Raw genomic sequence first — 23259 nt, 5'->3', positions numbered from 1 at the left:
TCTGTCCCCTCTGCAGTCAGAGTTGTGGCTCCCCTGCTTCACGGTCTTCTCTAACAATCTTTCCTGAAACTGATTAGCTGCAAGGGGAAGAAAACAAACCTCTGAAGCCTGTTCCCTTGTGCAGACCTACAGGAGCCACAGAGGCCTTCCGACATGGGTCCTTTCTTTCCTGCTCCTGCTCTGCATTCCCCAGAAGCAGCGATTACAAAAAAATCCAGTGTTGAGTGTCTGGGTCGTTGCTGTGACATTGATCTGTGAGGCCAGGTTTAAGCAAATGTTATTTTTATCAGCAGAATATCAGCATGGCTGAGCCTACTGCTCCCTCAAGTCTGTGCTCCCCTCCCTGAACCTATAACCACCCTCAGCCCATCCTTTCTAAGCCCATAGCATGCTGGAGTTCTTTCCCCTGGAGCACCAAGCTCCCTCCACCTCAAAAGGCTATAACCTCCATCCTCCCTTTTGGAGAATAAAGCCTCTGTGTGCCTTTCAATACCCTGCCCCCCTCCCAGCATGTAATCTCCCCAAAACCATGAGCTTCAAATCACCCCATCTTCCTAGTCCCTCTCTGATTCTCTGTGTCTGTTAAGGCTGGAGAACTGGGGGGGGGGGGGGGGGGGGGAGAGCGGGAAGGGGGGAAGGAGATGGGGCAGCTGCAGGGTTGTGTTAGTAAACACTGCTTTGGGTTTGCATTTTAATTCCCCCTCCCCCTCCCTGCCTTCTCCCCCTTCTTCTCCCTTGTCTAGATGCTCACACAATGAGACCATTGTCAAGGGGCGATTTGAATGAGGGGTCTCCGGGCATGTTCCCAGCATTGTCAAATGGGGTGGGAAAAAAAAACACAAACCTCGCCCAGCCAGGAGGACCAGACCAGACTGAGACAGATGCCTAAATTAGCGACAAAGCCTTTTGAATGTCCCCAGCAGACAAGGGCTGCCTTGTGTGTGCGCACGTGCGTGTGTGGCTGGATGGCAGCTTGCATGTCTCCCCATGTTAATTAGTTTTGCATGCATGTCTGATAAGGTGCCAATGAATATGTTTGTCCTCCTTCCACTGGCAAAAGCTGTTTTCATGGTGGGGGAGGATGAGGGGAACTCTGGAGCTGGGAGTGTGTATGTGTGCTGGATAGAGCCTGGAAGACTTGGATAATTAGCAACCACAAAAAGAAGGGGTGAGGTTTAAAGTGACTCCTTAGTTCTCAGAGGGGGCCTATAGACTGCATCTTAGGGCACATAATTTGTGGAAATGCAGTCTAACATATTGGTTTGCTAATTCAGGAGAAGTTAAAAAAATAGCAGCCATTTTTACTTTATATCTTTTCCTCACTGTCCTACAAATCCTCTAAAATATGTTTATTTCTAGTGGATCCTAACACACTTTTATACACACACAAAGCATTAACAGCAACAAACACCCGGCCTACTACACCAAAGAGATGTGTGAAAAATCCACTGGCAATAATGAGCATATTTTATAGGAGATGAGACATGTGGCTAGGGAGAGTGTAGCCACGAAAACAGACAGATAAACAGAGAAGCATAAAAATAGAGAGGGAGAATATTTGGTGAGTTCAAAAGGCTTTATTGGCTTATGTTTAGGATAGACTCATTTAGCACCAGTACCTTTTCTCCCACCCTAGCATTTAGGCGGTATATGACTCAGACTTACTAATGGTTAGAATTTTAGGAACTGTTAGAGTTATATACATATATTTAATTCTCATGAGCTAATTTTGCATCCCTCCATGTATAGTGTCAGGTACCCTTTGTACCCCAAGTCCAACTGTACAAATATCCTTAAAGAGTAATTTTAAAATAAACCCTCTTTAACGATCTAGAGAGAAGGGACTTGCATGGCTGGACAGTGACTGGCCAAATGTCAGATATGGAGCTAAAGGGATTCTTGACTTGTCCTGCTGCAGCATAAGTTAGACTCCTAGGCTGAAACCCTAACCTTGTGGAAGTTTATGGGAGTTTTGTCATTGATGTCAGTGGGGCTAGGATTTCACCTCTTGTTCATGGGTGTTTTAGTACTTTCTCTCTCCATCTCTTTGCACTCACTGAATCTTGGCTCTGACTGGGAGACCATTCCAGGGAAAGGAGCAGCATGATAGAAAGGATAAAGCCAAAAGCTGGCAAAGGAGATGTATGGATCAGCAAGGAAGGGGAGGAGAGGCTAAGCTGCTACAGGCTCTTCAGGGTGAGAGTGGGAAGCTTGGTGCAATTCTAACCACCACTGGGTGGATTCAAACCTGGGACCTTAGTGTAGGAGCTTCTACAGCTTGAGCTATAAAGCCAGCTGGGATCCTGGCTTAGGCTGTAGAGCTCCCTTGTTCTTAGCTCTCACTGTAAGTGGTCTAAGTGCCACTACATGGGACAGTGAACCACAAGAGGTGTGTGGGTTATACAGTGACAGACAGAAAGGTGATAAGGAGGTGAAAGGTGGGTGAGTGATGTGACTACAGTGGTAAGAGAAGGACTTGACTCCTTTCACCAGTCTGAGCTAATTGATAGGAGAAGGTTGCAGTGATACAGGCAAAAGATGGCCCATGTTTCAGCAGTGGGGAAAGACGAAAAAGTGGATTTTTGGTAATGCAGAAGAGGGAGGCAGTGCAGGACAGCGGAGCTGATCCACAGTACACTGCGGTCAATTTCCACGGAGGTATTGTGTGCTTCTTAGATTAGGACTGAGCTGACTCGATCACCTTGTGTGTTCTGTGCTCTGGCTGGTGTTTTCTGTATCCCTGCTGCTAGGTTCTGCAGCAACAGATTTGTACAAAAGCAGGGGTGCTGGAATGAAGAGTGCTGGCCATGCAGCAGCCCCCCCAGATTGAGTTAGTAATTACAACCAAATACATGGTTTCTGCTTCTAGCTATCACAATTGTTCTGTCATCCCTGTATAGCAGGCATGCAGGGAGATCTCTCTTTCTCTGGCCATGTCTACACTACGTGGAAAATCGACGCTGCCATGGTCAATCTTCCAGAGTTCACTTCTGAAAAAAGACATGCTAAATCAAACTCAGAGGGTGCCCCTGTTGGTGCTGCTCTTCACAGTAAGGGAAGCCGAAGGGAGCATTTGCTTCTGTCAGCCTCCCGCTATGTGGACAGCATGGAAATGTGATGTAAGATACGTCGACTCCAGCTACATAATTAACATAGTTGTACTTGCATATCTTACTTCAACCTTCCGCTGTAGTGTAGACCAGGCCTCTATGCTTCTGCATAGCAGGAGACTGTGTATGCAGTGTGTGTATTTACATGCAAAGAGAGTTTGTCTTGCATTTTGCCAGAACCTGGTTCCTTTGACACTCACCTGTGCCCTCCTTCTCTGAAACTCATGGATTGTTCAGCAGGAGCAGGCAGACAACTTGGAGTACCAGCCCTGAGCCAGCCAAGACAGAGCTACCTACCCACTCCTTGGGCTTTTCTCTAATGCCTCTCCTCTGCTCTCTATGCAAAGTTCTCTAGGGCTATGTCTACACTGCTAGCTTTTTCTGGCAGAGAGTATGCTAATAAAGAGCTCATTACCATTTGTTGCACTGTCATTAGCATATTCTCTGCCCAAGGATTTTTGCACAAGAGGTTTTTGCACAAAAACAAGCAGTGTAGACCAGTGTTTCTTAAACTTTTTAAGACTGAGGAACACCAAACAATTTTTTTTATGGGGAACACCAAGGATTTTTTGTTGAGCAAAGGAAAAAAAAAGAGGTCGCCTACCCTTTTAAGGGCGGCCATTTGAATTCTGTTGTTCTCTGCGGCACTCCTCCGACTGCCTCACGGCACACCGATGTACCGTGGGACACAGTTTAAGAAACACTGGTGTAGACAGATCCTAGGAGTTCCTATGAATTCATTATAGGCCATATACACACAGCAGCACCCTTCCTCCTAACTCCTGTAGTACTCTGAGTCCAGGCGTTTAGATTGCTAAGAACTGAAGGGCAGCCTTTTCTATACCATCAGGCTGTGAATGTGTTTGTGTTTAGCCAGTGGTTTTATTTGTCCCCTTCTGTTGTAACGAGGGTATGGTAGTTTATGTTGGAAGTTGTGCCTCCCATGAAATGGTGTGACTCTATTAAAGCTACCAGTCCATCAGGGAAATTCTCCAGGCGTCATAGTCACCTGTAATGCAAGGAGATGGGAGATGGAGAGCGGAGATATTCCTAAGCAATGACTGCTGGGATTGGGGACTTCATTGTGCATTTAGAGAAGTCACTGAAAGTGATTGTGAGTTTGTGGATATGACTGTGGGAGCCACTAGCTGCATCTCTGATGTGAATGCACAGAATATGTGCAACTAAGCTCTCTTATGGCCCATGTGAAAAATTCTTTTGGAAACTCTCTGCTGTTTGCTCTCTCGACTCACTGCACAAATGTGAAACTCTGTGGATAAAATGTGATCAGTAGAGGAGATTCCTCCTGTTTAGAAAGCACAGGTCATCCATTCAGGGAACAAAAGCAATACCATGTGACTTACTATGACTCAATGAACCAGCATAGTCCAGCATGTTTTCAGACAAACTGTTTGGTGCATATCAGTACAGCAATCCCAAAGGCTCAAAAATCATAAGTCAGGCTCCCAAAATTACAAGATTGGCTAAAAATTACTAAATGTGGGATTGTTTATATTTGTCTTTGGTCTTCTGAGTCTTTAGATGCACTTGGGTCACATTTTCAATCTTTTCTCCACAGCCATGGTGGCTATAAATGTACACTTTTTAAAGTGCAAGCTAAGATGTTCCCTTAATCACAGGATTCCAGGAAGTGGGGCTTTAAGCAACACACCTTATATCATAAGACTTGTGGTAAAATCATGAGGGATGGCAACAATGGAACACTGAGCAAATTTGCAAGTTACAAGCCATTTGGAGATAATTTGTAAATGGAACAAAAAAAAAAACCCCCAATCAGATAAATAGTTCCACGTGAATAATTCACCAGAGCTAATTGTGAATCTAAATTCACTGCTAAGAGAAATCCAGAGATTTTCACCCAGGCCATGTTTGGCCCTGCCTCGAACTAATCCCTTTCTGAGTTCAGGGGGCTCATACGTGGGGTGCATCAGCTTGTCAGTCGTTACTCCTCCCTTTCCCAGACAAATCAGCGAGAGCTTTGCCTGAGGAAGGATTCTGGGACTTGGCCCAGTATTTGTCAACTGCTCTGAGGTCTTTTGGGTGCAAGATGCGAGGGAAGGGACAGATTGTCATTATATTTTATTCTCATGTTACTGGGCTGTGAAGAAAGTGTTGCACCTGGAAGCAGAGGTGACAGGCAATGTGACTGACAGGACTGACTCTGATCTCGTGTTAAGCTGATATGTGGAGTATGTCTATGCTTTTAGGTCAGATCCTTTTCCCTTCCCTCCCTGGTAATCCCCAATGCCCAGCCCATATGCCTGGCACATAGTATCCTGTGTGTGTGGGCAACATGTGAAAGCAGAACGCAAAGAAAATGGCTTCTCAACTTTCCTGCCAGCCATGCAGACACACACTCCCACAGTGCCTGCAGGAGGCTGCCTCAGAATCTACCCACAGAATTGCCTCAGCAAACAAACAGAAATGTGACCCTCCACTTCTCAGGTTCTGTTTTCTATAACATCCCGCTAGGATTGACTAGGCCAGCAGGGTTGTTGCTAGCTTGCCATTATCTTGCATGATCTTGGCCAGTTCTCCAAGTTGGAGCTCAATGCTGCAGAAAAGCCACCCATCTCTGGGAAATATCAGAAGGCTAATGATCAGCAGCACATGCTGAGACACCTTTAACATAGTCTGTGACTGAGCTAAGGTAGAATTTGGATCAGATGTCCGTGGTGCCTGAGGTAGAAGAAGGCAAGGCCAGGGCATGGGATTATGGAGTAGGGCTATATGAGTCCAGCAATGGACTCTGTGAATGTCTCTGTATCTCAGTTTCATTCTGCATAGAGAAAGGCACTTGGCCCCAGTCTGGCTTCCATTCTCACTGCTCCATCGATGGAGCCATGTAGTCTAGACACACCCTGTCTATGCCCACCTTTTAGCAGCAGCATGCTAAGCCTGGGGAAGCCAGGTGGGCTCTCTCTGGTGATTGTCCTCCACCGCCCAAGCCAAGGAAATCCCAGTTAACCCTGCACATTCTTCCTCTTGTGGCTGTTGGGTCCACTCCAGCCACACACAGAGCTAGTGTCTTATGCAGGCACTCAGCACAACCTGCTAATGGGATTTGGATGCCTTGACTCTTGATGGATTTTAATGCCCTGTATGAAGTGGCCCCCTCATTCCAAGCTCCACAGAGTCTGGTGACATCTCATAGTGGGTGAAAAAAAACTTGACACACTGTGTTATGCTCAGAGCCAAGGTGCAGCTAAAGACAAAACTGTATCTGACTTAAAATGAGGGATACAGAGTTTGCCTTGCCTTCTGGAATGGCCAGGCTCTGCATTTACCTAGTAATGAGCCAATTTTAGTTGCATGGAAATACTTGGATGACAGTGGAAAAACAACCTGCACAGAACAGCCTCTTTCTGCCAGTGCCTCGCCCAAGAGCAGATACCCCTGGGGAGACCTAATCCAATAAATCCCTGTCCTCATGCCTGCTCTACCTTTTCTCTTTTGCTGCATCACTCATCCATCCAATCTCTGTTTAATGCAAGCCCCTTGCAGTGAAACTCACATTTGCTTTGTCAAAATTATTGGCCAGGTAGCTCTGCTGAAGAGCTGTCTGGGGGGGAAAGGAGGATATTTCCATACAAGCAAAGCCCCTCAATGAATCCATGGCAGCAATGTGGGTAATGTGCTCTACTTGCCAAGGCTGCTTGGCACAGCTTGAGTCACGTAACAGGACTAGTGTGCCAGCAAGGGACAGAGCAGAAAGGGTTAAACTGGGAGCCACTAATCCATGTGCACGAAGCATAACACAACTCTCTCCCTTCATTTTCATCTATCCCCCACCACATGCACATGCACACAGACATCTTCCCCATCTCTTCCTCTCTCTCTCTCTCTCTGCTTCCCCCCTCCTCCTTCCCCATACTCCTCTTTCTTAGTCTGGTTCTTCATTTCTTTCATTACCGATTATTTGTCTTTTTTCTCGTGCTGTTTGCATCTCCCCTGCACTCTTGTGTTTTCCCCCACAAACACCCATGTCCTGCACATGCCCCCTCTCATTCATTCTTTCATGTCTCCAGAGCTGGATATTCAAGTAGGAATGAATATTTTGGCTGTGGTGGAGGTCACAGCTATATGGGGATTGTTTAAAAGAGATTTGCCCACATCCCAGCCCATGTGACCAGCCTCAGCTGCAGCTCTCTTTTTCTTAATCTGGAGATAAGCGTGATTATCCGAAGAAGGGCTGTTCTGAGCTTTGTAACTGTGACAGGGGAGCTTTCAAGTCGCACTTTGCTGGCAGAGCAGCGTTTAAAGCCGGGGAATCAGATTCCAAGCGTGGCTTTGCATCTCTTTTCTGCTGGGAGCATGGTGCAGGGCTGGCAGTGGGGATGGGAGCTGTATTAGGACTTTGCTTATGGTGCGGAAAAGGAGGAGAAAAAAATCCAGACCCACCAGCCCATTGCACAACTCACAGCAGAGTTGCAGAAAGCTGCATTGAATAAAGAGGATGGGTGGGCGTGAGCTCTGATCTAAGTGATTGGGACTCACTGACTTTGCTATGCTCACACCATGGCTGGATGTGGTTTCTTGGGTCTCACTAACCCTGCTGCTATTTCACTTCATTGCAAAGCAATTGTTTAACAGCCTCACTTGCTTTGTCTCCCAGCACAATGCAACCCAGTGCCCTGAAACCACATGAAGGCAAAATCGTTGTTCTGGAAGGCAATTGAGATGGCTCTGGGAACTAGCAGGGAGATGTGAAACTTTCCCTTTCTGGAGCATTAGCCTTTATGCAGCTTGAGTGACTCCATGCTGTTATTGGGCGACATCTGTTTGCCTTGAATAAAATGGGTCCAGTGCTCAGGCTTTCGGCCTGTCTCTTAGCTTACAGGGTACCCATGTTGCAAAACCCACCACTGCCACCTTACATGCTAGCTGCTCCCATTGAAAGGCTCAAAAGAGAAGCCAGCGTCTGAGACTAGTTTTCGGACCCTGGGTACACTGGTGGAGGATAGTATGTTTGTGAAGCTTGCACTGTCACTACCATGCCCTACTTCTATGGAGAGAGATCTTCATCCTTTTGCATGGAAGAACCAGCATTCTTAATTGGCAGCAAAGAGAGCCCATAAAAAATACAAGCCCCAGAGAAGAACATGCAGGTGGGAGCTGCCTCTTGAAGAGTGATATTTGGGAAACTGGGAGCACAAGTTAAATTCTACCACTCGTAGGGCCTTAGATCTTGGTTTGGGGATGGGCTGCAGCTGTTGCTACCTGCTCTGGGTGGAACAATCCATGCCACAGCCGCTGGGACCTGGTGGGAGGGTGATTCATTGGCTAAGATGGAGCCCCACTTCCTTGTAATTTCATCTGTCGTCACAAGTGGCAATGGCTTTTCCTTGCACTTCTGGGACCCATTCATTCGGCCTTGAATGTCTCCCATTGCTCCATCACTGTGAGGACTGGCCTAACTCCAGGGCTGCCTTTTAGGCCTCATTCTGCAATGACATCACTGGGGTTGCCTATCAGGCTGTCCAATGATAGCTGCTCACCTTTTGAAAGACAAGAGCCTACATGGAGCAAAGGCTCAGGCCATCTATTATGTCCCTTTGTGTGAACGTGATCAGCTGAGGTGAGGGGGATGGGTATTTCAATGTGGGGGGGAAAGAAGGAAGCAGAGAAGTGATGCCAGTAATTTCACCAATACATTTCACCAATATTTCATCCTCTGTACTTGTGAGAGAGGTGCTGGAGAGACCTGCCTGGAGCAGCTGGAGAATCCAGGCACTTGTTTCCCTTTGCAAAGAACACCCCTTCCCCACACCAAGGAAGCCAGTGAGACTCCTGCACAGAGACAGCTCCCTGGCGTACTCCTGTTGGAAATATTTGTATGTCAACCTCAATCTCACCATTCAGGGATGAAGCCCTGGTCCAACTGAAAGTGAGGGGAGTTTTGCTGTTAACTGCAGTGAGGCCTCATTTCCTTCTGAGCCTACTATTAGGGCAACTCAGTTCCTGGCTGAGCAAAGAGCTAGTGGGCTGATGCCAATGTTTCCTCCCACCAATAAAATAATTGGAAATGACCTGCTCTCTCACAGGGATACTGCACCCCGAGGTCTAATCCAACAGGTTGTTGGTGAGCTGTACAGATCACTGAGCATGGAAAGGAGCATGGAGAGACCAGGGCTCTGCCTTCATTTATGTCTGCACAGTGCCTAGCACACTGTGGTGATGGTAAAGGGCTGCAGACACAATGCTAGGTGCTCTCTGTACCTGACTTCTCAAGGGTGGCCAAACAATTATCCAGTTTGCCCCAGTTCTTATATCCACACAGGAAACATTTGGTTTCCAAGGCCATGTTAGTCTCTGGGGTCTCCAGGAGGAATGTGGTTTAATTTGACATGTCCAGAGCTGGACTAAAATTTTGGAGAGGCCTGTGAAATGCAATTCCTATAAAAGATTTATGTCAGCCGATTCTGCAGAGTGTCTCTCTTTGCCCCAGAAAGGGTCATTGCCTCCAGATCATGATCTGAAATCTCGGATCTTCTCCTCTGAGCAGTGATGATGCCCGGTTAATGCAGTTTAATAATTACCTGCTCTGGGCCACAACCAATCATGTGGCTTTATTAGGAGTGAAACAGATCACATGTTATGGTGACTGTATGAGCTGCCCAGATACCAGACATACTCCTGGTAGTGCCAGAATGATGACAACTGGTGCTAATGGTGCATTCGAAATAGGCTACATTGGGATTATATATTTCCATGTCTGGGCTTTCTGGACTTGCTCTGCACCCTGCCTCCCATGGGTTATGGTGTTGGGATTATTACATGGCTGGCCTCTTGGGAGCCAATTATCAATAAAAGGTTCTAGGAACTCTTGTGACAAGTTCAAGTTGCAAGCTTGCTCCCTGGGCAAGCACTGTAAGAGCAGCACATTCAGTCCCAGGGGGAGGGGAAGTACGTCACCCTCCAGTGCTCAGGGCAACCCTGGCTGGCTTCGAAGGGAGCGGCATCCATTCATCCTTGTCTGGAGGATGGGCTGCTGGAAATAGGGCAAGTGGGGATAGGAGGAAATGTAGTAATACTCAGCATTTGTATAGTATGGATAACCCAATAGCATGCAAACCCTTATGTAGCAAAGGGACTTAATGTTTGCTTTGCATATGTGAGGGATGGTCATAGAAAATCTCCCACAAAGTCAGACTGCCACACAGAGAAGCCTTTTGTTGAAAGGTTTATCTCTGGGATGGGGGATTCCTTTACTTCTGTTTGGGTTTTTAAGAGAGATGGGCCAAGAAGAAGATGATGGATCTGGATCAGGATTAGGGTCAGGCCAGGAACTGGACATTGGGTTCAGGTTCTAGCAGGGCTTGGCATCTAGCAGGGCTTTGATAGCAGCCACCTTGTTAGCCGTTCTTATGGATGCCTGGCTGCATCTCACTGGAAATGGCGAATAGTTATTCCAAGTTGGACCCAACTAGGAATGAAATTTCTTGGGGCAATTTCCAGTCTGGGAAGTGGAACCTGAACTCAACCAAAATTCAAAGAAGGTTGAATTCAAGGATCTTCTTTTGGACGATCTCTGTGGGAATGTGAAGTGAAAACCAAGTGTCTCTTTCAGCTGGGAGTACTTGTAGAGACCCATTGGTTTCCTTGTATGGTGATCCTGTGACACTTCCTTCCCTCTACACTGCAGAAACACCTCAGGTTAACACGAGCCTGCCCAGAGTGTTGTACCTCCTTTAAATCACTCTACTGTGCACTGAGACAATTCATTTATCAGATGTCCAGGGAAGAGATGGGAATTTAGAATGTGGGTCCGCCAGGCAGGTTTTGCCCCATGATCTATAGGGTCAGCTCAACTGACTACCATCAGTTAGGAGTTATTTTCAAACTGTGTGATGCATGTGCATGTGCATGTTTGTGTGTGCAACTGTGTGCCTGATTTCCACCTGCAATTTAGTTTGCATGGACAAGTTTCCAGTTGGTGCATACAATCCTGAGGTCTAAGTAAGCCAATTAGGTAAGCAGCTGCATGTGCAGAATTCTGCTCTCACTTATTACTCACACTTTCTTTACATGTTTATGGAGCACCAGGCAATCATTCCTTATATGAATGAAAGATCTGTTTTTCCCATTGCACCCTAGGCTGTTTGTACTGTGCTAGCTAAATTGGTATGTTGCTTGCCTGAACCCTCCTTTTAATGCCTATATCACACTGCAGTGCTTTAATGAAGATGTGGCCACAATGTGTAGCCTTGCTCATGGGTATGACAGTTCATGAGGAAAGAATGAGGTGGACACAGAACCACATGTTCTCCCAGAGAATCTGAAATACTAGACTTCTGAAATACTGAAATTTTGGCTTCAGTGCAGCTGCCATGTCATAAATATACATATAAATATACATATAAGAGTGAATTTTATACAAAAAATAATAGAAGAATGGAAGAAGACAACAGAGAGGGAAGGGAAAGGAAGGAAAGGGAAAGGACAACACAAAAAAAAGGAATGTAACATCTCTGTTTGTATCCACTAAGCATTGATCATAGGGTACTGAAAATTAGAGAAATCCTTTTAAATTTGTTGGTGGTTCCTCTTCTATGAAATGTTACTTGCTATTTAGCTGTCATATCAGCTAAATTGCTGAGCCAAGCTTCTATCCCTCAATAATCTGGATTGTTTGTGCCAAACCTGGAACAAAGATTTGTGTATAGCTTTGAACCCTAGCTATAGGCAAGTGCCTTGCAAAACATTAAACCCACTATCGAGCTACAATTGAGGCTGATCTAGCCATGTTACATGTTCTGAAGGAATTGAGCCACAAAATGCAAAAGGAAACAATGCCGTATTTCTCTGGAGATTTGTGCAATCCCAGGTCTATGAGAATGCAAACAGTCATGTGTGTTTGTGAATGTTTGTCTGCCTCACTGTGTAGTTATGTATGTGTGTTTGCCCATGTAGTTACACATCAATGTGTGTGTTCACACTTGTGTGTGCATGTGTGAATCTCTGTCTTTGACACTGGAAAGAGGGAAGGAGAGGGAAAGTCATTATTTTTAGAAATCTCTTAAAATTGATGTGCACTCTTAGGCTACGTCTACATTGGCACCCCTTTCCGGAAAAGGGATGCTAATGAGACACTTCGGAATTGCAAATGCAGTGGGGGATATTTAAATCCCCCGCGGATTTGCAATTCCGAAGTGTCTCATTAGCATCCCTTTTACAGAAAAGGGTGCCAGTGTAGACAAAGCCTTAGAGAGTGTTAAAGTTTGAGTTTCAAGAGAAAAATTAAAACTTCTCCCTTCACATTGGTCCTGTTAATTTCAGGGCCTGTAGCAGGAGTTTGTGTGACCAGTTAAAGTGAAGAGGAAGACAGTGATTCCTCATGGTTAGACCAAGGGAGTAGGGGTTTGAATCACCTCCTCCATTGATTCACTGGGCCAAAATTAGCCGGAATGTTAGTAGCTGCAAGTCTGCACTCATTTGCCCCAACCTGGGCCCATGGGCAAATCCCTTGCAGCTGTCTGTGACACACATTTCTCCAGGTAGGAAATAAACCTGCCCTTTGTAAACTGTCTTAAACTCTTCCAAACAAAATCATTACATCAGGACAAAAGATTTCATTGCCCTCCCTAACTGAAGAAAGAGGCTCTGGTGGAATTAACTGAAGAGAGAGAGAGAGGCTCATGGTTTGAAATTATCACTAACAGTCAGTGTGCACATGGCTGGTTACTCTGCACTGCCAAGTGTATGAGCATATGAAGCCAAGACTTTGAGAACTTTCTTCTCAACCAACGGTAAAGACAGCAAAATGGAGGGGAAGGGATTAACTGAGTGATCCATTGGAAACTTACCACCAGACAGTTTTCTGACATGACATACAAAAGAGGGAGCTACATGGGGAACTGAGCCACTTGAATTTGAAGCGTGCCGAGAGGACATGTTCACCAGGGGCACAAACATGGGGGAACAGCCAAGGGATGGCAACCAGAACAATGTTTGGATATGGGACTTGGCTGACACCATATAAGGGTGGAATAAAGATGCTGCATTTCAGGCAAGGGAATTCTGGAAGAATGCAGAGATGGCTGCATGAAATCACATTGGCTAAAAAAGCTGTGTGAGAGGACAGAGAAGGGAAATGGGAAACATCCAGAGATGAACAAATATCTTTCCAGTGAGGGTCCTGGAGTCCATCTTGCAATGAGCATTGAACAACTGAATTCTTACAAAGCTCAACAGGTGAATTCAAGGGCTAGGTAGAGTTATATATGAGGTCCAATCCATCAGATATAGAAAGGCTCTGAAAGGGAATAAGCCAGGAAGATAATAGGTATTATTGATACATAAACAAGAAATTACTGAATGTGTCCCTGGAGATTTTGAAGGGAAGATTTTTCAGAGATGGAGGGGTAAGGCAATGCCCAAATGGTTAGCTCCATTTTAAAAGGGAAGTAACTTCCTCAGATCAGGAACCGATGCAAGATTTTCAGTGGCAGGAGAAGACATCCTGAAGGAATCAGTATCACCACAGAAGAAGAAAGGAGCAAGAAATTAGATCCTCTGCAGGTCCAGATAGGATCCACCCATGATTAGGAAGAAAAGTGCAAAGATGTGAAAATGCGTTCAAAACCTCTTGGAAAATAACTGCATGTATGGGGATACAGGGCTGCACACATGTTACTATGGAGAAATGACTCACCCATTGCTGAAATGCAGCCAGCTCTGTAGTGGAAGTAGCAGCCATTCTCCACCAGCACCAGGAAACAGCAGCTTAGCAGAATGAGAAGTGCAAACTGACTTCTTCACCACATCGTCTCCCTGACTGGACTGTGGCCAGGGCTCTAGAATTAACATCCATGGAATCATCACACATGACTAAAGCCTTCATGATCCATTGCTGGAAGCTGGCTTAGCACCCACCCTGCACTCAGGCATCCAGACATGTCTGATTCAGTGGGAACACATGCTCGGTCAAGCCTGCCTGATCCTTCAGCACCTGGAGCTTTGCTTTGGTGCTCACATGTGTACTGATTCTGCTCATTTTGAGATGGCAGCCAACATTGAATGGCTGGAGACCAAAGTCATACTGATTGGCTAGAGCAGGGGTCATCGATTTTTCAGAAGTGGTGTGCCAAGATTTAACTTATTCACTTCTAGTTACAGATCTGCAGGCCATTGATACTTTTTAAAGTCAATAATGGTCCCACTTACATGTTAGCAGCTCCATTAATAAATAGGGATGCAGATCTTACCATGTAGGGTCATCCTTGGGGAGAAGGGGCAGGAGCAGCTTGGTTGGTACCTGCTGGTCTCCAGGGACAAGTATCTCTCAGGCAGGATCTGCAGGTAGTGCTGGAAGAAGTGTGTGCCACTCCTGGTCCCCCAAACCCAGATCCTCTGCCACCATTTTAGCCATCACCTCCACAGCACCTGCATGCTCAATGTGCATCACCACCACATCCGGCTTTGGAGATGGCTGAGCCAGTGACATTGTGCTGGGCAGCCATGATGACTTTGGTGATCAACTGGCCAACATCTTCCATCCCACCAGCCCCCCTCACCCGGCCAGGCTGCACCCTCCCTGCTCCCCTGAGCAGGTGAGAGACTGGACTGTGACGCCCGCTGGGAATCAACCAGCCTGCCCTGAGAGCATCTGTGGCCACTGCTGTTCACTAGGTGGAGGGGGCCAAACAGCTGCTATGGTCCCAAAGTACCCTCCAGTCTTGGGCCAAGCTGCTCTCCCAGGAGGCGAGGGAGGGGGACTCTTTCCACTGTGCGCCCTGGTTGGTCTCCTGTGCTGGGCTCTGCTCTGGCATTTCCTTTCACATTTCCACAGCCAGATGTGCTCTCTCTGGTGATCACCAGACAGGGAGAGGCCGCGCAGCTCCCGGGTCCTACCTCCCCGGAGCATGGCAAAGGCAAGGTGGATAAGGACGCACATGCTGCTGTGGGGAGGGGAGGAGCAGTGCGTACACCAAGCTGGATCCAGCGTGGAGCCTCAGGGCTTCCCTCCCCCCTGCAGGAAGCTGATGGTGGCTCCAGTTTAGCAGGGGACATGATGCTGGATCGCTAGCATGAGCTCCCTGTTGCAGATGGAGGGAGAATGAGGGGGACTGAGCTCAAGCTGCGAACCATGTTTAGCTCCTAAGTGAGCCATATATAGCCTGTGAGCCACAGGTTGCTGAACCCTGGACTAAGGGGACTTTTCTGGTGATCATACCCATAATACCATTAGGCTTTCATTGCGCGTGCCACTCAAAACCATCTTGCATGCCACTTATGGCACACTTGCCTTACGTTGCTGACCCTTGGGCTAGAGGAAAGCTGATATACCATTTGTACTGACGTAAAGACCATGCAGAAGAGTAGCTATTGTTACAAACATTTATTATAAGATCCCTTCTCCATGGTTTGAGAGCCCGTTTTCCAGTGATTACAAGCAAAAACCTCCACAAAAATGTCTGTTTATTTGACCCTTATTACTGTAGGATCTGAGTTGCCTGTGACGTAGGAAAGTGTACACCAATCTCCTGAATTCCCCACCAGTGTCTTAGACCCAAGACTGTTCTTCCTTTCAAATATACCACAGAACAGGAGGAGACATTATCAATGTACTGGCTGTTGCAGAGTCCCTCACCATTCATAAAAACCCTGGACAAAGAGCTGCATCTAGCAGTGCTTTTTGATCCTCCAAATTATTTCTAGTGGGAATATGTATCAGAGAGCAGGATCTTATCCAAGAGCGACCTCACCAGCCTTAGGGCAGGTGACTTAAATCGTCTGGACCAGGAGAGATTTTTGCAGATCAGACAGAGAGAGGTGGACTTTGCAGTAATTGGTTCCTAAGCCATTTTAGAGCATTGTAGATAGTAACATTACCTGGAATTTCACCCAGGGGTTTACTGGCTGCTACTGTTTAGCCTAGGTATGATACACTCTTACCAGTCTACTTTTATTCTGAGATCCTGCCTTCTGTGCTAAAGGAAACTTCAGCCTGGTTTTCCTGGTTGGCCTCAGGAAAAAAATGTTCATCAACCACAGAGGTAACAATTGGCTAACCTGAGAGGAACAGATGACTCCTCATGTGAGCCAAAGGCAAACATGACTTCAGCAGTGGTGTTATACAGGAATTTCTGAGCAGGGCTACAAAGCAGGATGAGCTGGAATACTTCCCAGGGATGCAGGTGAGGGATACCCCAGCTAGCTAAATTGTAGAAGCAGTAATGAGGGTCACTGAGGGAGAAACCATGGACTAATTCCACAGAGTGATAAAGTTTGAATTCTCTCATCTTAAAACCTTTCTCTTTCTTCACTGTTGATATCTGAGTAGTGCCTGGAGGCTACAGCAGAGATTGGAATCCCTTTGTACTTGGCCTTCTTGCATCCCTCCCTCTCTGGGACATACACCCATACTCACCTTCTCCATCACTGCCTTGCCCCATTCTGCTCTGTCCCTTTTGCTGTCTCCTCCCACCCCACCTAGTGGAACTACTCTGGTTGACACACATTTTCATAATTTTCCATTTTCAGCATCCTCCTCTTTTTTTTCCTCCTCCCCATAAAGCGACTCTCATGACTGCCTTTCTGCCTGTTTCCATCTCTGTGACACACTCTGCAAAGCACTGCTTTGTGTAGCAAAGATACTCTCTAAAATATAGAACATTACTGACCCTTTTCCCCCATTTCCTTGACCTATCAGTGGCCTGAATGGGATCACTATGAGAGTAGCTGTGGAGGGTCTATTTTGGAGTCTGTAAACATTTGCCACTGCTTGCTGTGTCTGCATCCCCAAAAAATTAGTTAGGATCCCTGAGGGTACCATTTCCATTTTCCCTTTCTCTGATCTAGGTTTCTTTTCCTGAATTTAGGGCAGGACAAGTCAAAATGTCTCTTACCTCCAACTTGACTCACCCTTTCTGCTGGTGAAAGAATTGCCTTTTTCAGTACCACACAGAAGATGCCAGAGCTGAGCACCTGCTGTGCATCTGAATTAGGGTTAGGGAAGAGGCAGGCACCTAAACTCTGTCCAACCAAGAGCTTGGCCAAGAATCTGAGGGCTACATCTAGTCTGCACAGCAGGAAGCAGCCCCCTGCTGCTCCTGTCTATGGTATGAAGGGGTGGCGTGCACTGGTGAGGTGACCCAGACTGCCAGGTGCCATTTTGGCTTGAATAGTTTAGCTGCTGGTTCTGGAGAAATCACATGTTGGCCTCTCTCATCTCTACAGTCCCCACATCACTAGTTAAGGGGACAGTGGCCACTGGCTGCTTTGTAGAACTCTGGCTGCCCTCCAACTATGTAAGATGGATCAACTTTAGGCTCATCCACTTGACTCCCAAATAGCTAGTGAACCTCCAGCTAGCACCAAGCCATTAAGGAGTAGGAACAATCTTTTCCCCTCCAGGTCTGGGTCAATGCCATGGTGTTCTATCATGAGCTGGACCATCTCCTTCCTTTCTTAGTACCCAGGGAAAATGGCAGCTCTGATTCCAATACAGTGCAGCCACCATTCCAATAACATCCAGCCACTAAGCCTCATGGGATGGAAATAAACATGCTTTCATATTGAGAGGGAGGATGCTTAGGTTTATGATGAAGGGTGCCCAGCACGTGATGGGTTAACACATTCTCCAGCTAATTTCTGCAAGCCAGCTCCCCTCCTCCTCTTTGCTTCTGTATGCAGCAGACAGGGCCTCAGCCTAGGTTCCTGCACTGAGCTGTTGCCAGGGGAGCAGTTAGGCAAGTCTGAGCTATGCAGGGAAAAGGCCTGGCCTGTCAAAGTGTCTGAGATGAACCATAGCCCAGTCCCCCTGCAGCTGGGCTCAGGCATGCCTCAGCCCTTGTTTGGAGCCTGGGAATGGCAAAGCCCAGTGAGGTTCAAGGGCAAACTTGCTATTCATTAGTCAGGGGTCCTTGACGTTCCCACTCTCTGTCTCCCTTCTTCTTCTTTTTTCTATCCCCCTTTTGACACATTCCTGGGTGCCTTTGGTGAAAACTCCCCTCCTCCTCCTCGCCTCTGCAGAAACCCTCTGCATAAACTTCCCCAGGAGACCAGGCAGGGAGAGGAACAATGACAGCCGAATGGCTATTCAAACCAGAGGCCCAGTCAGACTGGCTGGATCACTTGGTGTTTGCTGGCTAGGTCCCTTGCTGGGCCTTCTTCCCTAACATTTCTAAACTCGGTTCCCTGGGTCGCTTACTGGTATTCTATGTGTGTGAAGGAGAGAGAGACCCTGCTCTCCTTTGACTTGGATTTCAGCTCACTGGTGTTCTTATTGGCTTGATATTTGCAGGGAATTGTAATTTGAGATAAGAAAATGTCAGCTGCATTTTTCTGGCTCTAACAGCCCAAAGTGTAGAAAAGTTCCTTCATATAAAATATAAATAATTGCCTAGGTGCATGAGCACAGGGCACGTTAGCAAGGCAGGAAATGTCTTTATACATATATATAAAAATCACACACACACTTATGTCTCTTGTGCAGAAGATAAAAACAAGCTGTGTAGGCATAACACTCTCAGCCTTCCTTCTTACCCCATTGAATGGAATATTTCATAGCTCTTAGAGCTGAAGCTCCCTTGTAATTATCCAAGGCAAACAGCACGTGTTATTAGTTTAAAATGGTTTCTCCCTCCCCAGGCCCCTAAAGCAGAATGGAGGTGTAATTGTGCTAAGGAGTTAGCAGGGGAGAACACAGCTTTTGGTCACATTCGAGTTGGAGGTCTTGAGCCAGGGAGCTTGTATGAAAGGCTCTTATTTGCATAAGCAGCATGTGTCTGTACAAAAAGAAAGATATCAGGGGCTTTCAAAATTCAATCGAGGCTGGAAGGAAAATAAGGGGAAGGGGGAGTGGAGTGAAAAAAAAATTGACAGTGAAGAGGGTTTTGCTAAGTAATACCCCGGTGAGATTAAATTGTCCAGAAAGTTTCTCCCTATGAGTCTATGAACTGGGCGATGGGGTGAGGCGAAGGGGAGGGGCAGAGTCCATCCTTCCAAAAGGCATGAATAGGAAATTGGCAAAGGGAAAAAATCTGATTAGGCAGGTAAGCCCTGCATTTTATTTGTTGTTAGTTTTGTATTTGTCTCCCCCTCCCCCGCAGCAATCCTGCTTCTGTAGGGGCCTCAGCAATGGAGAAGGGACCTTTTTAAAGAACCACAAACCTTAGAATATTTAACTGATTTAGAACAACACTAGGAAGGAAAAGAAGGTCCCCGGCTGTCTCCCACAGGCTCAGACTAGCACAGGGAATTTTGTGAATTATTATATTTATTTTTTTCCAAAAGGAAGGAAACGTAAATCTGTTTTGCAAGTCCCCACCTCTAGCTTGGTCTAAAACCCATGGAAGTGAATAGACAAATATTACTGGCTTGGGATCAGGTTCCTAGTGAATTTTTGTGTTTCCCAACACTGGTTAGTAACTGGCCGGTACAGGAAATCTACCACAGAGTGTCTTTTTGGGGTGTTTTCTTTACACAGATAGGCAAAGGCACATGGCACTGAACAATGTGCAATGACAGAGTATTTGCAAGATTCCTTGGCTTTTCTAAAGCCCCTTGGAAAAGATGGATGTTGAAATCAAAGGAGTCTGTCCAGTCTTTCTGCCCACACAATATATTAGATGCACAAAGGTACAAATTTCTCAGAATGGTAGATAGCAGCAGATGGCATTGCTGCTTTCAGGAGTGGGTTTGCTTCTCCTACCAGTCAGTGTCTCCTCTATTTGCACAACAGATGAGCCCCTCCCCAGGCTGCAACAGACTGAGACAGTCTGCCAGGGTGGAGGGGAAAGGGAGCATGAAACATCAGGCCTGTGTTTGCACATGCCTGCTTCAATTGCAGGAGAAGTAGAGTGATGCTTCCTCCTAAGGTAGAAAGTGGAATCTTCAGGCTGGTCTGCTTAGAGAATTCTTGGCTGGCCACTCATGTGCAGATTTCACCTCCCCCTTTTTCTTTTGAAAGTGACTTATTTAGTTAGTGATTCAGTTTCAGTGGAAATTCCCAGCTGCCCTGGGCATGTAGCAAGCATGAAATTTTAAACAGGTGGGAGAGTAAACGAAGCTGCTCTTTGCTCAGTAAGAGCTTAAAGTAACTAGATGGGAAATGGAGCACAATCCAGACTTAACTCAGTATGGAGTCATGTCCACAAGCAGATGCCCACTGGGAGGAGCAGAGAAGGATATCAGGGGCCACTAGCTGTACTGAGCACCTAGGATCCCATCCAACCTTTGCAGCCATTGGAAAGACTCCCAGAGATTTCAGCAGACTATCTCTGTTGTTTGCACTGTTTGGAGTGAGAGACAGTGGGCCCAGTGCAGAAAGGAGTTAGCAGGTTCTGACCAGTGACAAGGGGATCTGCGTTTTAGATGGGTATGAGTTACACCGTGTTGCTTGCAATTGTTTTATGACCACTCTACCTCTGAGCAGAAATTGGCCAGTACCAACGCCTTTCCAGCAATAAAGGGGGCCTTCAGGTTTTCATTTAGAATGAATACACCTAGAACTGGATGTATCCCTTTCCTCTTTGTTTTATGGGCCTCACCCAAGTCATAATAAAGCTAAGAGGAGCCTTTCCATTTATATCAATGAGTTTTCTGGCTGGTTCTTAATGAATATTCTAGCAAAGGACTTTAGGGGCAGGGATGTTCCCAGAGAGAATGATTTTCAAGTGAAGGTCCATGGAAATCAAACTATGGATTAATAAATGTTGGGTATTCATGTGATTGAATCAGTTACACTCACTCATCCTGTCAAGGAATAAAAATGTAACAATGTGCTCTAGGTGGTCAATCAAATATTAAATTTTCTATTGTAACTAAAAAAGGAGACACATAGCATGAATTATACACAAAAATAGTTTGTGAAGGAATGTATTTTAGAAAATTGTGGGCAGGTGAATAAAAAGAGCTGAAACTAGCTGCATTCTTTGTGAATTATTGAACCAGCTCTATTCCTAACTGGTGTTTACATCACCAATCCATGTGGTGTAACAAGAAAAATTGATAAAGGAAAGGAATTGGATTTGCACAAAACCGAGGAGTCTTGTAGCGCCTGGCAGACTAACAAATTTATTTGGGCATAAACTTTTGTGGGGCTGAACCCTCAGAACTTCTGCAGATCTGATGAAGTGGGTTCCAGCCCAGGAAAGCGGATGCCCAGATAAAGCTGTTAGCCTTTCAAGTGCCACCAGACTCCTTGTTTTTGCTTAATCAGACAAACATGGCTACCCCTCTGGATTTGCACAGTCCCAGTAGTTATGAACTTGTGACTGGAGGAGAATAACAGCCAGGAGAAAACAAAGGGTAAAAAATACTGAGAAGAATAAAACAGAACAGGGAAAAATAACTCAAATTACCTTCTTTCTGACCATAATGGCTTTTGATCCAGCCAAAATAGCTCTATGTCACTTTACAGAAGGGCCTGCCAAAGACAAGGCCTTTGAAACCAGGGAGAGTTAACATGAAGATTAAAACATCAGAGGGCAGGTTCTTTAGAGGCTCTGGCATGCAGCTTAATCCCATGCCCCCAAAGCATCAGAGGAAGGACATAGTGACCCCTCCCCCTGAGTGGCCACATGCAGCACCTCTGAGCTTAGAACACCTCAGCTCCTCACTGAACAAGGTAGGGAGATTTACCAAGAAGTATTAACAGCCACAGGAAGTTAGTGGATCCCAGCATTTCAGTAGCACAGAGGCCTTGCCACTCACAGAGGGGCACCCTGCAGGCTATACAGCAAAATGCACAAAGCAGCAGAATTCATCTGAAAGTGTAAATGCTGAACATGTCTAACATTTTTGGCAAGTGGGCGTCCTATTTGTAAAAGGTATTTTGGCACCGGTGTCTCGGTGAAACAATCTCCGTACTTCAGCACTGGCTCCATGCATGGTGGAGAGGTTCCAGGCACAGTGAATTACTGTTGCTGGGTTGATTTTAGGTGTGATTATTTTATTAGTGTGGATAATAATATTTGGGGTTTTCTTTGCTTTTTTACAGATTCCTGTGACTGAACACTGGCAAGGCTTAGGCAACTTTAGTTTCCTTGTTAAACTTCATTACAGATGAAAATGGCTGGGGCCTTTTTGCATCGCATACTCCTTGAAAATGGACTGGCCAGCTAGCTTCCAAATGGCCCAGAGAAGCAGCAGCCTTAGACACTGGATCTCGAGAGCTTTCAGGATTGCAGGCGAAGAGGGTGAGGTGTGTGGAGCAAGAAGAAAATTTTGATTTTGTATAAAGTGTATAATGCACCACTGGTGAATGTCCTGTGGTCACCTTTGCTGCTCTGTAACCCCAGAAATCACAGTCCTCCTTGCTCTCCTGATAAAACTGACCCTCCTGTCCAGGCAGCGACCAGAAAGCAAATGCCTCAACTGGGGACGGGGAGGGGGAAATCTACTATATGTATTTATAAGCGGTGAAACCTGAGACAGCACCAACGGAGTCAATGTGGAAAAGTTCAGTCTGATTTATTTTGCTTTGTTGCACTGACAATGGATCAGTTAATGTCTGAGACAACTGAACCTTCTGGGTATTTTGAAAAACTGTCTACATGGGCTAAATTCCTGGTCATCATAGAAGAACCCGTAAATGTAGGACTGTATTTTCACTCGGGTTTGAAGGCGCTTGCCTGCTTCCCAGCTTATTTAATCCCTCTTTTTCTTTGTTTTGGAACAGATATTGATTTTTTTTCACTGCAAACTTATTCATGGTGGTGGCCTAGCAGGTTGGCGAGATCCCTATGGATGTAGTTGCGATGTCTTTTATTTTTGTAAAAGACACATCCGCTCCCTTCACTTGTTTAAACAAAGCGATGGTTAAAATAAACAATTCACTTGTCAAAATGATTCGTGTGTTTTCGTCTGGTATATGGAGAGGAATATAACGCCCCAATCCAAATAAATCCTGCCCCCGCAGTGCGATGCATGTGCTCTTACACACCACGCCACATCCCCACCCGCACCCCCACGTCCTGCACACAAAAGTATCTCCTAGTCTCCCCGAACCATCGAATCCCTGGCTGCGGAACGTTTGGCCGTTCTAGAAGGCTGGGAAGCAGCTGTTCAACCCAGGGCAAACAGGCCCAGGAAAGGCGATAATAGCCAGGTCTCTACAATGCTGTGAAGCCCGCCTGTCTGCCTCCCGAAGCGGGTTGCCCCTATGGTGTGGTGATTCCGT

The 23259-nt window shown here is 46.2% G+C and overlaps 1 long non-coding RNA gene across 1 annotated transcript in view; it reads left to right on the top strand.

The window, feature by feature from the left end:
• Positions 1-23021, top strand: part of LOC112544062 (uncharacterized) — a 62535-nt gene extending 39514 nt beyond the window's left edge. Inside the window, exon 5 of the long non-coding RNA XR_016350670.1 lies at positions 22078-23021. This is a non-coding gene — a long non-coding RNA (uncharacterized LOC112544062). The remainder of the gene's footprint in view (positions 1-22077) is intronic.
• The last annotated feature ends 238 nt before the right edge of the window (positions 23022-23259 follow it).

The sequence above is a fragment of the Pelodiscus sinensis genome, chromosome 14 (assembly GCF_052426305.1).
Source record: "Pelodiscus sinensis isolate ZL-2025 chromosome 14, ASM5242630v1, whole genome shotgun sequence".
In the NCBI taxonomy this organism is placed as follows: domain Eukaryota; kingdom Metazoa; phylum Chordata; order Testudines; family Trionychidae; genus Pelodiscus; species Pelodiscus sinensis.
The sequence above is the reverse complement of the archived record's forward strand: the minus strand, read 5'-3'. Positions and strand labels throughout refer to the sequence as shown.